Consider the following 12,967-nt stretch of genomic DNA (forward strand, 5'->3'; position numbering starts at 1 on the left):
CCACCTTCTCTCATGTGCCGTTGCCCAGGGAGGCCTATCTGCCCTGACACCCAGCCCAGCTTGCCAATGGTGGACTCAAATGACTAGTATCCCTATTACTCCTGTCCAGATTTCATCATAAGCTGTAACCCTTACCCCCCACCCTCCCTGCAAGACTCACTGCCTTCTCCTTTGTCCCTTTCCTACTGGCAGGAGCCAGCTGCCTACCTGAGGCCTTCACCCTTTGAAGTTCACCTCACTTCCCCTTCCTCTTCCTCCTCCTTACAACCTGCTCATGAAAGAAAGGCACAGCGAGGCAGGTACTTGCTCGTGGCTACTTCCTTCCCTCCCATATGTTGGACCAAAACCCCTCCTGGCATCTGGTACTGCCTGGACGTCGAGGGAGTGGGAGATGAGGCATGCCAGTGAAAGCTGTCGGAGCTTTTCTGTTTTGGTTTTGTCTCCTTAGCATAACATGTAAGACTGAGTTCTGGTGGCAGGGACCTAGTCCTTGGGGCTATAGCACTAGCTTCGGGAGGTCAACTGCTCTGGGCCTTGGCTAAGTGCAACCCCTGCTCCAGAGATATGGTGCCAAGGGCTTATTAATTATGATACTAATTTGCTTTGCTGACCAAATGCCTGGTATCAACAGATGGGAAGGCAAAGACTGGAAGCAGTGTTGTGACTGCCACCAAAGCCACCTCGACCACTGAAGTTTCCTCCGCGACCAAAGTTGTCATTCCCACCAAAACCACCTCCACGACCACCACCAAAGTTTCCAGAACCACTTCGACCTCTTTGGCTGGATGAAGCACTAGCCATCTCTTGCTTAGAGAGCGCTTTCCTTACTTCACAGTTGTGGCCATTCACAGTATGGTATTTTTGAATGACAATCTTGTCTACAGAATCATGGTCATCAAATGTTACAAAAGCAAAACCCCTCTTTTTGCCACTGCCTCGGTCAGTCATGATCTCAATCACTTCGATTTTCCCATACTGTTCGAAATAATCTCTTAGATGATGTTCTTCAGTGTCTTCTTTAATGCCACCAACAAAAATCTTTTTCACAGTTAAGTGGGCACCAGGTCTTTGAGAATCTTCTCTTGAGACAGCCCTCTTTGGTTCCACAACTCTTCCATCCACCTTGTGTGGCCTTGCATTCATGGCTGCATCCACCTCCTCCACAGTGGCATAGGTGACAAACCCAAAGCCTCTGGAGCGCTTGGTGTTCGGATCTCTCATTACCACACAGTCCGTAAGTGTTCCCCATTGCTCAAAATGGCTCCTCAGTCTCTCATTGGTTGTTTCAAAGCTCAGACCTCCGATGAAGAGCTTCCGCAGCTGTTCAGGCTCTTTGGGAGACTCTGACTTAGACATGACGGCGGTGGGAGGGGAGACTTTAACGATGCTTACTCGGTGGCGTCCACAGGCAGAAAGGATAATAAATGTTTTTAATAAGCATGAAATTATAACTCTGAAGTGTGCTAAAATGAAACCACCTGCTAAGGGTGAGAGAATAAAAATAAACATCATTTTTCCAAATAAGAGGAATTTATTACCTTTGAATCAAAGCATATGGATTTGTTCAAACTGGCAATAAAGGAATATGGAAACACAAAACATAGAATGTCATATTTTAGATTTCTAAAAGACTTCAAAGTGAAGAGTATATATTTTTTAAATGCTACATAATGCTACATAATGACAAGATGACAGGGTGTGACAAATAGCATTTTAAAAGCTCTACTCATAATGGAACTGAAAGTCTCATTTCCCTATAATTTTATATATGTCATTGATTTACAATATCTGGATACAACATATTACCAAACAGATGTTCATCAAAGACTAAATTATTTTTAATGGAACATAATATTTTGAACCTACATCTATTAATCATTTTTTCGATCTAACATTTATAGTCTCGCTAAACAATTTATCAGTTGTCGACAAAATTAAAAAAAAATAGGATAAAAAGTCGTGTTTGGAAAAGTAGATTTTCTTTGAAATTTGCAACTAAATGAAAATATTGCTGATATTTTTGAAACTTTAAATGTAATTTTATATATATCTGACCTATCAGATGATATAAAATTTTTGGAGAAAATATGACATATTTTTTTGATCTTGGTTGAAGGTATTAATAAAGATCAACTGCTTGTATTATTTGCATTGTGATATCTTAGTTAATAAACATGAATAACTGGTATAAAATATGTTTTTTTAAAAATTTTATTTATTTACTTGACAGAGATCACAGGAAGGCAGAGAGGCAGGCAGAGAGAGAGAGGAATGGAAGCAGGCTCCCTGCTGAGAAGAGAGCCCACTGTGGGACTCAATCCCAGGAACCTGAAATCATAACCTGAGCCGAAGGCAGGGAATTTAACCCACTGAGCCACCCAGGCACTCTAAAATATGATTTTTTAATATATAGAATTATAGTTCTTGCCAAAATATGGAACTAGCTGGAACTGAATGCCTCCTTCAAAGTCAGCTCTTTAAAAATTATGCAAGTGTAATATAGAACTATTTCGGATATGAACCAAGAACAAAGAAATGATGATAAATTCCTTAAAAGACTCAAAGTTGCTCTTGACTGGTATGTTTCAAGCTCTATTCCTGGTTTGAGGACAGTTTTTAACAGGCCTGTCACTGTAGAAATCAGCTGGATGTCTAGAGGCTATCAGAACTGTGCAAAAACCTTGAAGGGGTAAAGACTTGAAAATTCTTTAGAGAGATTAGCTCCCTAAGGCATTATTCATCCACACATTTTCCTCCAAACAATTAAGACTGATGGATGAGGGGCACCTGAGGGGCTCTCTCATCACGTGGGTGGTGGGTTAAGCCTCTGCCTTCATCTCAAGTCATGGACTCTGGGTCCTGGAATCCAGCCCCACATCGGGCTCTGCTCAAAAGGAAGCCTGCTTTCCTCCCTGCTTGCCTGCCTCTCTGCTTACTTGTAATCTCTCTCTCTCTCTCTCTCTGTGTGTGTGTGTCCAATAAATAAATAAAATCTTTAAAAAAAGGCTGATGGATGCTAAATTATGAAAACTGCTCCCTCCAAATGATGCTTCTTCATAAAGATTTAAGAATTTAAAATTGTAAGAATTTAAAATTGAAACTTGATTGTAGGATTTATGTTACAGAATAACATCAAGTGAAGGCAGTTATTATTAGATCTGAAGTATTTGTGATTCTGAATTCTTGGCCTCATTAGTAAATTTATTTTTAAATTCTCCCATGGAGTGGTGATTGGCCTTCAGTCTTTCACTGATGTACATCATTGGGTCAAATGAGATGTGTGTGCCCAGATCTATATATAATCTTCTTTGTATTTCACTGGAGATGGCATTTCCGAGTTTTGTTCAATTGAATTTGGACAGATGTTTTAATAGTCACTTCTAGAGTTGGCCCTGGAGAATATCTTCCTTTTTTTTTTTTCTCTTCCTGATTCTCTGAAAAACCCGCACTAATTCACATTATCACAGTGATATCACAATTCAAGTTTTTCCAAACACTATAGCGGCAAAATAGAAGGAAGCTACTCAGAATGTAATGCTATTGTGAATGATTGAGAAAGAAAACATTAATATAATTAAGCTACCAGGTTTCAATGTATTTTATTGTTGCTTAGAAAATCCTAGCATACCCAGACTTTACAGAGATTTGATGATCCTAAGAGGAGCTGAACTCATGGACCAAAATAACTATGCACATAAAAAGTACAATTACTTACCTAAAAAAGATGATGTGGTTAACTTTATATGGCAATCAAAGTGTTATTGGAACAGGAATTTAAAAAATAGCTTAGGGGCGCCTAGGTGGCTCAGTGGATTAAGCCACTGCCTTCAGCTCAGGTCATGATCTCAGGGTCCTGGGATCAAATCCTGCATCAGGCTCTCTAATCAGCAGGGAGTCAGCTTCTCTCTCTCTCTCTCTCTCTCTCACTCTCTCTCTTTCTGCCTGCCCTCCGTCTACTTGTGATCTCTCTCTGTCAAATAAATGAATAAATAAATAAAATCTTGAGAAAAAAGAATGACTGTAGTTTTAAAAAATAGCTTAAAAGGGGCACCTGGGTGGCTCAGTGGGTTAAAAAGACATGTAGACCTGTGGATTAGAGTAGAGTGCCCAGATATGGACCATCAACTCTATGGTCAAAAAATCTTTGACAAAGCAGAGAAAATTATACAGTGGAAAAAAGACAGCCTCTTCAATCAATGGTGCTGGAAAAATTGGACAGCTATGTATTGAAGAATGACACTCAACCATTCTCTTATACCATACATAAAAATAAATTCGAAATGGACAAACGACCTCAACGTGAGGCAGGAATCTATCAAAATCCTAGAGGAGAACATAGGCAGTAACCTCTTGGACACTGGCCACAGCAAATTCTTTCAAGACATGTCTCCAAAGACAAAGGACACAAAAGCAAAAATGAACTTTTGGGACTTCATCAAGATCAAAAGTTTCTGCACAGTAAAGCAAACAGTCAACAAAATGAAGAGACAACCCACGGAAAGGGAGAAGATTTTCACAAATGACATTACAGATAAAGGGCTGATATCCAAGATCTATAAAGAACTCCTCAAACTCAACACACAAAAAACAGATAATCATGTCAAAAAATGGGCAGAAGACATGAACAGACACTTCTCCAAAGAAGACATACAAATGGCAAACAGATGCATGAGAAAATGGTCATCATCATTAGCCATCAGGGAGATTCAAATCAAAAGCACATTGGGATACCACCTTACACAGTTAGAATGGCCAAAATTAACAAGGCAATAAACAACAAGTGTTGGAGAGGATGTGGAGAATGGGGAACCCTCTTACACTATGGGTGAGAATGCCAGTTGGTGCAGCTACTTTGGGATACAGTGTGGAGACTCCTTAAGAAATTAAAATTAGAGCTACCCTATGACACTGCAATTGCACTACTGAGTATTTACCCCTAAGATACAGATGCAGTGAAAAGAAGGGACATCTGTACCTATAGCAGCAATGGCCACAGTCATTAAACTTTGGAAAGAACCAAGATGACCTTCAATGGATGAACGAATAAAGAAGATATGATCCATTTTTACAATGGAGTATTATGCTTCCTTCTGAAAGGAAGGATACCCAACTTTTGTAACAACATGGGCGGGACTGGAGGAGATAATCCTGAGTGGAATAATTCAAGCAGAGATTGTCAATTTTCATATGGTTTCACTTAATTGTGGAGCATAAAGAATAACACAGAAGACACTGGGTGATCAAGAGGAGAAGTGAGTGGGGGGAAATTGGAGGGGGAGACAGACCATGAGAGACTCTGAGAAACAAACTGAGAGTTTTGAGGGGAGGGGGCAGAGGGTTGGGTAAGCCTGTTAATGGGAGTTATGGAGGGCACATTTTGCATGGAGCACTGGGTGTGGTGCATAAACAGTGAATTTTGGAACCCTGAAAAAAATAAAATAAAAATGACAACAACTCCTTTTCCCAACATGTGGTAGGAGTCCCCCAAATGATTGGAAGCAGCCTCCATTAGAGATCAATCCACTGCATGTTGAAGGTCCTCCCACTTCAAAAAGACCAAGAAATATCCAATCCCCAAACAAAGTAAGGGCCAGCTCCACCTCATGGAATACCACCTGCTCTCCCTTAGATAGTGTGCTGTTGCTTTAATAAACCTGCCTTCTGCTTTCACTTGGGCATTGATCTCTAATTCTCACGTGCCAACAATAAAAATAATGATGGTTTACCGTTACAATTCATAGAAAAGGAGGTACAGGGAAATTGAATGGAAGGGAATAACAAAGTAGGTTCATAAGTCAATCTTCCTTGTAAAAACATTAACCTGAAAGAGCATTTCTGCCACCTCTCTCCTGTTTGATCTGCTAAAGAATGACCATGATACATGAATTATAGTTCGGGATTTTGAAAAGCATAATAGCTTTATACCAACACTTGAGCTTGCTTTTATTTATTTATTTATTTATTTATTGCTAACAAGATAGGTCGATTGGATATGCGGTTCCTGACAACCAACCTCAGAAGAGATTCCATCTTCATGAGAAGTCAGAAAGAACCACAAACCAAACCTCAAAATGGATTCAAAGAGAAAATACTCTTAAAAAATTTCCCTTCCTGGGGCACCCGAGTGGCTCAGTGAGTTTGGCTCACTGGGCCTTTGCGTTCGGCTCAGGTCATGATCCTAGGGTCCTGGGATTGAGCCCCATGTCTAGCTCTCTGCTCAGCAGAGAGCCTGCTTCCACTTCTCTCTCTGCCTACTTGTGATCTCTGTCTGTCAAATAAATAAATAAAATCTTAAAAAAAAATTTTTTGGGGCACCTGGGTGGCAGAGTGAGTTAAAGCCTCTGCCTTTGGCTCAGGTAATGATTCCAGGGTCCTGGGATCGAGCCCCACATCAGGCTCACTCCTCAGCAGGAAGCCTGTTTCTTCCTCTCTCTCTGCCTGCCTCTCTTCCTACTTGTGATCTCTATCAAATAAATAAATAAAATCTTTAAAACTAAAATTTCCCTTCCTATCAGAAGCAGACCAAACCACTAACAAATTCCCCAGAAAGCTTCATCTAAAAGGTTGTACTTTCTTCAGACACCCAGCAGGACCTTCTTCTCTGGGCCTGGTATTTCTTCAATGGCCTATTCCAGAGAATAAGACACTAAACTACTGAGCGCCAAGGGCCTCAGAACCACGAAAGAGATGATGAGGTGCACAATGTATGCCTCTGGTCACCAAGAGGGTATGTAAAAGTTTGCTGCTTTTCTGCATTTTTCAAAGCTGAGTTTTTAGCTGGTGGCCGCTCCTTTAGGATAAATTGCTGATACCGTAAAGTAAAAGCTATTATATGATCTTTTACAAACCATTTCCTATCTTTGCAATCTCATGTGCCAAGACAGACACGGCTTATTTAAAACCCTGAAGAGAGTGCTATTGCATTTAAGTTGCCTGTAACCTTCGTGCAATAGATTTATGATTGATGATTTAGTTAAAATATAACTAAATATAACTAAAATATAACTGTTTTAAATATTTATTCTCAGTAAACGATTTCAAACTATGCTCATTTAAGTAAGTTGGTACATAATCCCATTTCTATTAAAACATAGTGCAAGGACCAATGCCGCGCTTCCCAGAGAATGCAAGCTCTTTTTCTAGAATGGCCATATGCGTATGTATCAGGCGTCCTCTTTTCACTCCCTTTGTGGAGCACCTACCATGGAGGTCATGTAATAACCAATAATCAAAAAACAAACAAAAAACCCAAACATCCAGGTCGAAGTGATTCGCGTGTGCCATGATGCAATGGCAGACCTTGCCTAGAGACTAGGAGACTGCTTAAACAGATTGCGGGCAAGCATCTCAGCCCAGGTCTGTGCTGGGGAAGCTGGTTCCCGGCTTTGGGCACAATCAGGAAGTCAGCGAAGTGAACCGAGAGTGCAGCCGGGGTTTAGGGCAGATGATCTATTTGCAGCCAGGCAGCAGGCGGACACCCGCTTGGGGAGCCAGGCTAGGAGGCCGCCCAGCGCTGGCACTGGCCAGACTCGCAGGCCCCCGGGGCTTCGCTGGCGCCATTGCCCCGGGCCCGCACCTCAGGATGGACGGGGAGGGGGGCGGGGGCGGAGGCGGCCCGGAGAAGGGGCTTTGCTAATTACCGAAGCGGGAAGTGAGCTCGCGGAGGAAGCGGTGGGGAGTCTGAGAGGAGGTGGAGGGGCTGGCGGAGGAGGGGCGCGCAGCGCCGCGGTGCTCTGCTGCGGCCCAGTCGGCACTGCAGGAGCCCCGCCCTCCCGTGCTCCAGCCCAGCCCCTGAGGCCGCACTGTCCCGCTCCCGCGGCCCGCTGCCCCGCCCCGCCCCAAGGCTTCCCCGGACGACCCTCTGCGAGCAGGTAAAGTGACACCGCGCTGCGCCCTCACCTGGAGCAGAAAGCGCGGTCCCCGAGCTCGCGGGGGTGTCGGGACCCAGCCTCCCGCGACCCCCGGGGTAGCGGGACCACCCCGGACGACGCGCCGCACCCGGGTCCCCACGGGGTCGGGCCTGGAACGGAGCCAGGGGAGGTGCCCCCCGCAGCGAGCGCAAGAGCCCCCATTGGTGGCACCCCCACGTGCGGGTGCCAAGGACCCCCTTCCCTCATCCCGAACTGTGGCCCCGCCACTTTTGTTCTGGACCTGGGATCCCAGGTGGAAACTAGTCCCTCAAACCTCCCTGGCAGCAAGGAGCACAAGGAGGGATTCTCAGTCGTCCAGTCCCCCCCGCCCCCCCCCCGCCCTGCTCTTCCTCTCTCCACATTCACATGCCTTCTGGCCTCCCTTTCCTCTCCTCGTTGTCACTTTTATTAAATGGTTTTGTTCTGCATGTTCACCTGCAGAGCGATTTCATCAATGAATATACAGGAAACTGAGTTGGAGCCCACCTGTGAGAGCCCACCTGTGGAGGCCTTTCATTAGAATGGTCTCTGGTTCTAGCATCAGTTCAGAATACTGCGTGTACCTGAGGACCGAGTCCAGATGTTTCTTTCATCTCTGACTTGAATTTGAAATCCTAATGTCACTATGACCTGGGAAGCCGAGGTCCACTGCATCTTCATCTGAAATTCCACTAGAGCTCCCATTTACCTAGTGCCAGCCTGAGTCTGTTTTCCACTACTGTCAGGGTTCTAGAAGTTCATGCACTGCCCACCACTAACAGTAGGGGCATCTCTCTGTCCAGATTTTTTAAATAAGGAGGTCAGTTACAGGAGATTAGGGCCTACTCTAACCACCTCACTGTAATGTGATTGCATCTGTAAGGACTCTAGTTCCAAATAAGGTCACGTTCTGTGGTACCAGAGATAAGGACAGCAGCAAGGTTTCTGGGGGTAATGCAGGTCAGCTCTTAACAGTCCACTCTAGGCTCCCCAAAGTCGTGTCCTTCCCGTGTGCAAAATACTTTCACCCAATGCCCTCCAAAGCACTAATCATCCCAGAATCAACTCAAAATCTGAAATCTCATCTGTCCTCCTCCACTGAAAGACCCTGATCTCACCCAGACCCTGGGACCTGAGGACTGCATCCAGAAGCCACAGTCTCCTGGTAAAGCTGCCCATCAGGTCCTGACATCACCCTCATTCGTCCCAGCAGCCGAGGGCCTACAGTTCCCAGAGACAGTTTCTCAGAGGAAGTTTTAAGACCACCTCAGAGAACGTTCCTTGGGAGTGGATGAAGAGGGAAGGGGGTCAGAGCCTCCTGCCATTCCCAGGGCACCCAGAACCCAGAGAGTGAGGCCTTGGGTGCTTTCTAGTGACAGATTCAAGGCAATTCTTTGACTTTGGGACTTCAGAGTTAATTTAGTTTTCATTTGTGATTATTATATTTGAGTGGGGGCCATAGCATTTCTTTTGACCTATGGCTGTTTTCACTCCCGGTTCTGAAGAAGCCCCTAAATCCTAACCCTGTAGAGTAATCTGATAGCTCTCAGAGACATTTTGTCTCAGCATTTCTGAAGTATTCTCAGAAAGGTAGCTGGCAGATTGTAAGGGATCATTAAACTGTACTTTGTTGTTATTATTTGGCTCCTTTACGGGCTTTACCTCTTACGCTAGAAGTCTATCCTTCAGATGTAAGCAATAAGAATAGAGCCCTGCTGCCTGTTCAAATGAGTAAAAAGCCTGTATTAAGTGGATATTTTAAAAGCTAAATAAATGGCTTAATAGTTGTATATAGGGGGAAAGGGAACATATTTTCCACGGTTTAGAAGTGGAGTTCTTTTATAGAGTTCTTGTACAAGCCTACACTATTGAACAATAACAGGCAGTTGTACATTACAATTATACAAAAACGTTGGTAATTTTATCCTTTTTTTGTAATTCATGACTGGACCATTTAATTCCTTAGGAGCATTATAGCATTTCAACTTTTCATGTTCAATAAACTTATTGGGGTTGCTACCTTTTTATTCAAATGGAGAAATAGTCATGATTTCATCTAAAGAAAGTGTTATTGACTGTGTTGTTTTCTAGGAATGAGTCGCACATGCTAGTTTAAAAGTTTTGTTAAATTCCCAAGTCTGTCACCGATAAAAGCCTTTTGTAGATTAGTAACTTGATCAAAACAGAAAAGTTATGTAACACTCAATTGTTATACTATCTTTGTTTCCATCTGTCAGTGTAATAACACTCATCTTAACTCTATTTAAGACAAGTCATCGCCAGATGGCTTTCTGGCATTGAGTGTATGATATGAAATCTAGTATAACTAAAAGTTTTTGGTTTTAGTAGCCTATAAATCAATTTAGAAAAATATATGTATTTGAATATAAGGTAAAGTTTTAAATTATTTTGCAATAGTAAACTAAACTTTTTTTTTGTAAATTTTTATTTTCTAAAATTTCATTGAGCTCTTTTGCAATAAGAAACAAGTTACAAAAAATTAAGGTTTATTTACCCCAATTCAAAATTATTAGGAATATAATCATAGAGTTTGAAGTATTTCAAATATTGAACCCAAAATATTTTATTAGGTAAATTCGTGAATGCTGAGCATTCACTGTTAAAATATACTAATACTATTGATAGACTGGTAGAAGCCTAAAATCAAATATTTATTAAATATTTATATCCATATCTTTTCATGGCGTGGTAATTCATTTCTCTAGCATTAAATAAGATTCCATTGTTTGCATGTACTACACTTTATTTGACCTTTCACCTATGGAAGGATATCTTGGTTGCTTCCAAGCTTTTGTCAGTAATGAATAAAACTACTATAGACATCTTTGTGGGTATAGATTTCATCTTCTTTGGATAAATACCAAGAACTGCTACTGCTGAATCATCTGGCAAGAATATGTTTAGTTTTGTAAGAAACTGCCAAGTTGCCTTCTATTCTTTATTCTCAATAGACATGGAAGAACATTCCTGTTGCTCCACATCCTCACCAACATTTCGTGTTCTGTTGTCAGTGTTCTTGATTCTGGGTATGTACTGGTGTCTCTTTTTTGTTTTAATTTGCATTTTCCTGATGACATATGATGTGAAGCATATTTTTATATGCTTATTTGCCATCTGTAATATTTTCTTTTGTGAGGTATCTGCTAAGGTCTTTGGCTCATTTTTAATTAGGTTCTTCCCCCATTGTTGAGTTTTAAGGGGTCTTTGTGTCTTTTTGATTAACAGTCCTTTGCCTGATGTGTATTTTGCAAATTTTTTCTCATAGTCTGTGCTTTGCCTTTTCATTCTCTTGGCATTGTTTCACAGAGTAGACATTTTTAAATTCAGTGCTTGTGCTTTTGTAGCTAAAGTTATTTCCAAAACCAAGGTCATTTAAATTTTCTTCTATATTACCTTCTACATGTTTCATGTTTAGGTTTATAATCCAATATGAGTTAATTTTTGTGAAGAGTGTATGATATCTGCCTGGATTTTTTTTATTTTATTATTTTATTTTATTTTTATTTTATATATTTACATTTAGCTTCACCATTACTCCAGAACCATTTGTTTAAAAGATTGTATTTTGCTCTCTTGTATTGCTTTTGCTTTTATATTAAATATAAAATATAATTGATAATATATATTCAGTTCCCTTAATCTAGTCTTTCTGTGGTATTACAATATCTTGCATACAATTATCATTATGGTAAACTTTTGAAAAAAGTTTTATTTATTTGACAGAGAGAGATCAAAAATTGGCAGAGAGACAGACAGAGAGAGAGTGGAGGAGAAGCAGGCTTCCTGCTGAGCAGAGAGCCCAATATGGGACTCGATCCCAGGCCCCTGGGATCATGACCTGAGCCATAGGTATAGGCTTAACCCACTGAGCCACACAGGTGCCCCGTCGTTATGGTAAACTTTGAAGTCAGTCCTCAGTCTTTGTTCTCCTTCAACACTATGTTGACTATTTTGAGTCTTTGCCTCTCCATATAAACTTTAAAATAAGTTTGTAAATATTAAGCAAAATGAGACCTCAAGGATCAGAGAGAATGTCTAAGAAGTACTTGATACATCCCTTGGGTATGGTTTATTAAGTGTCCACCTGTCTGAAAGCTGGGGAATCTAGATAAGGGAGGGAAAATTAGTTATGATAAAACATATCAACAAACCTCAATAAATTTTGTAAAAGTAATTGTCATGGCTCATATACAATATGACCAACAGAGGGACTATCAAAAGGAAAGCATCAGTTATGTTTATTGTGAAATTTTTTAATCAAAATAAAGCAATGAGAGGGGAAGACACAATGAGAAAATTACCATTTTTTAATCGGTAAACTTCTTACCAAATAGAATAGGTTTTATATTCTAAGTAGTATATTGAAAAGTATAACACGGGGTGCCTGGGTGGCTCAGTGGTTTGGGCTGCTGCCTTTGGCTCGGGTTATGATCTCAGAATCCTGGGATCGAGCCCTGAATGGGGCTCCCTGCTCCGGAGGAAGCCTGCTTCCCTCTCTCTCTCTCTCTCTCTGCCTGCCTTTCTGCCTACTTGTGATCTCTGTCTGTCAAATAAATAAATAAAATATTTAAAAAAAAGTAAAGAAAAGTAAAACATTAAAAAATAAAATTTTATTTTAAAAAAATTATGTAATTTTTATAAAAGGTTAAAAATAGCAGATCCATTTTTCTTATAACTGGAAAATACATTGTATATATATATCTATCAAAAATACTTGTTGGGCGCCTGGGTGGCTCAGTGGGTTAGAGCCTCTGCCTTCAGCTCAGGTCATGATCCCAGAATCCTTGGATCAAGTCGCACATCCGGCTCTCACCTCAACAGGGAGCCTGCTTCCTCCTCTCTCTCTGCCTGACCCTGCCTACTTGTGATCTCTGTCAAAGAAATAAATAAAATCTTTTATAAAAAATTTAAAACAATAACTTTCATGTCTGGAATCAGGAGCATATGGAAAAAAACAATATCTGAGGACAATACTTCTGCCATGTTTTGTGCCTCGTTAATATTTTTAAACAGTCAGGCAACCTTTAGCTTTATTGAAATACCTGTTAAGATACCAG

The 12,967-nt window shown here is 41.2% G+C and overlaps 1 pseudogene across 1 annotated transcript; it reads right to left on the minus strand.

Annotated features, from left to right (window-relative positions):
* Nucleotides 1–624: 624 nt before the first annotated feature.
* LOC309857356 (heterogeneous nuclear ribonucleoprotein A1 pseudogene) lies at nucleotides 625–1,398 on the minus strand (annotated as a pseudogene). Its single transcript has one exon. The product of its transcript is annotated as a heterogeneous nuclear ribonucleoprotein A1 pseudogene (transcript).
* Nucleotides 1,399–12,967: the final 11,569 nt, after the last annotated feature.

Source organism: Mustela nivalis, assembly GCF_964662115.1.
Source record: "Mustela nivalis genome assembly, contig: HAP1_SCAFFOLD_653, whole genome shotgun sequence".
In the NCBI taxonomy this organism is placed as follows: Eukaryota; Metazoa; Chordata; class Mammalia; order Carnivora; family Mustelidae; genus Mustela; species Mustela nivalis.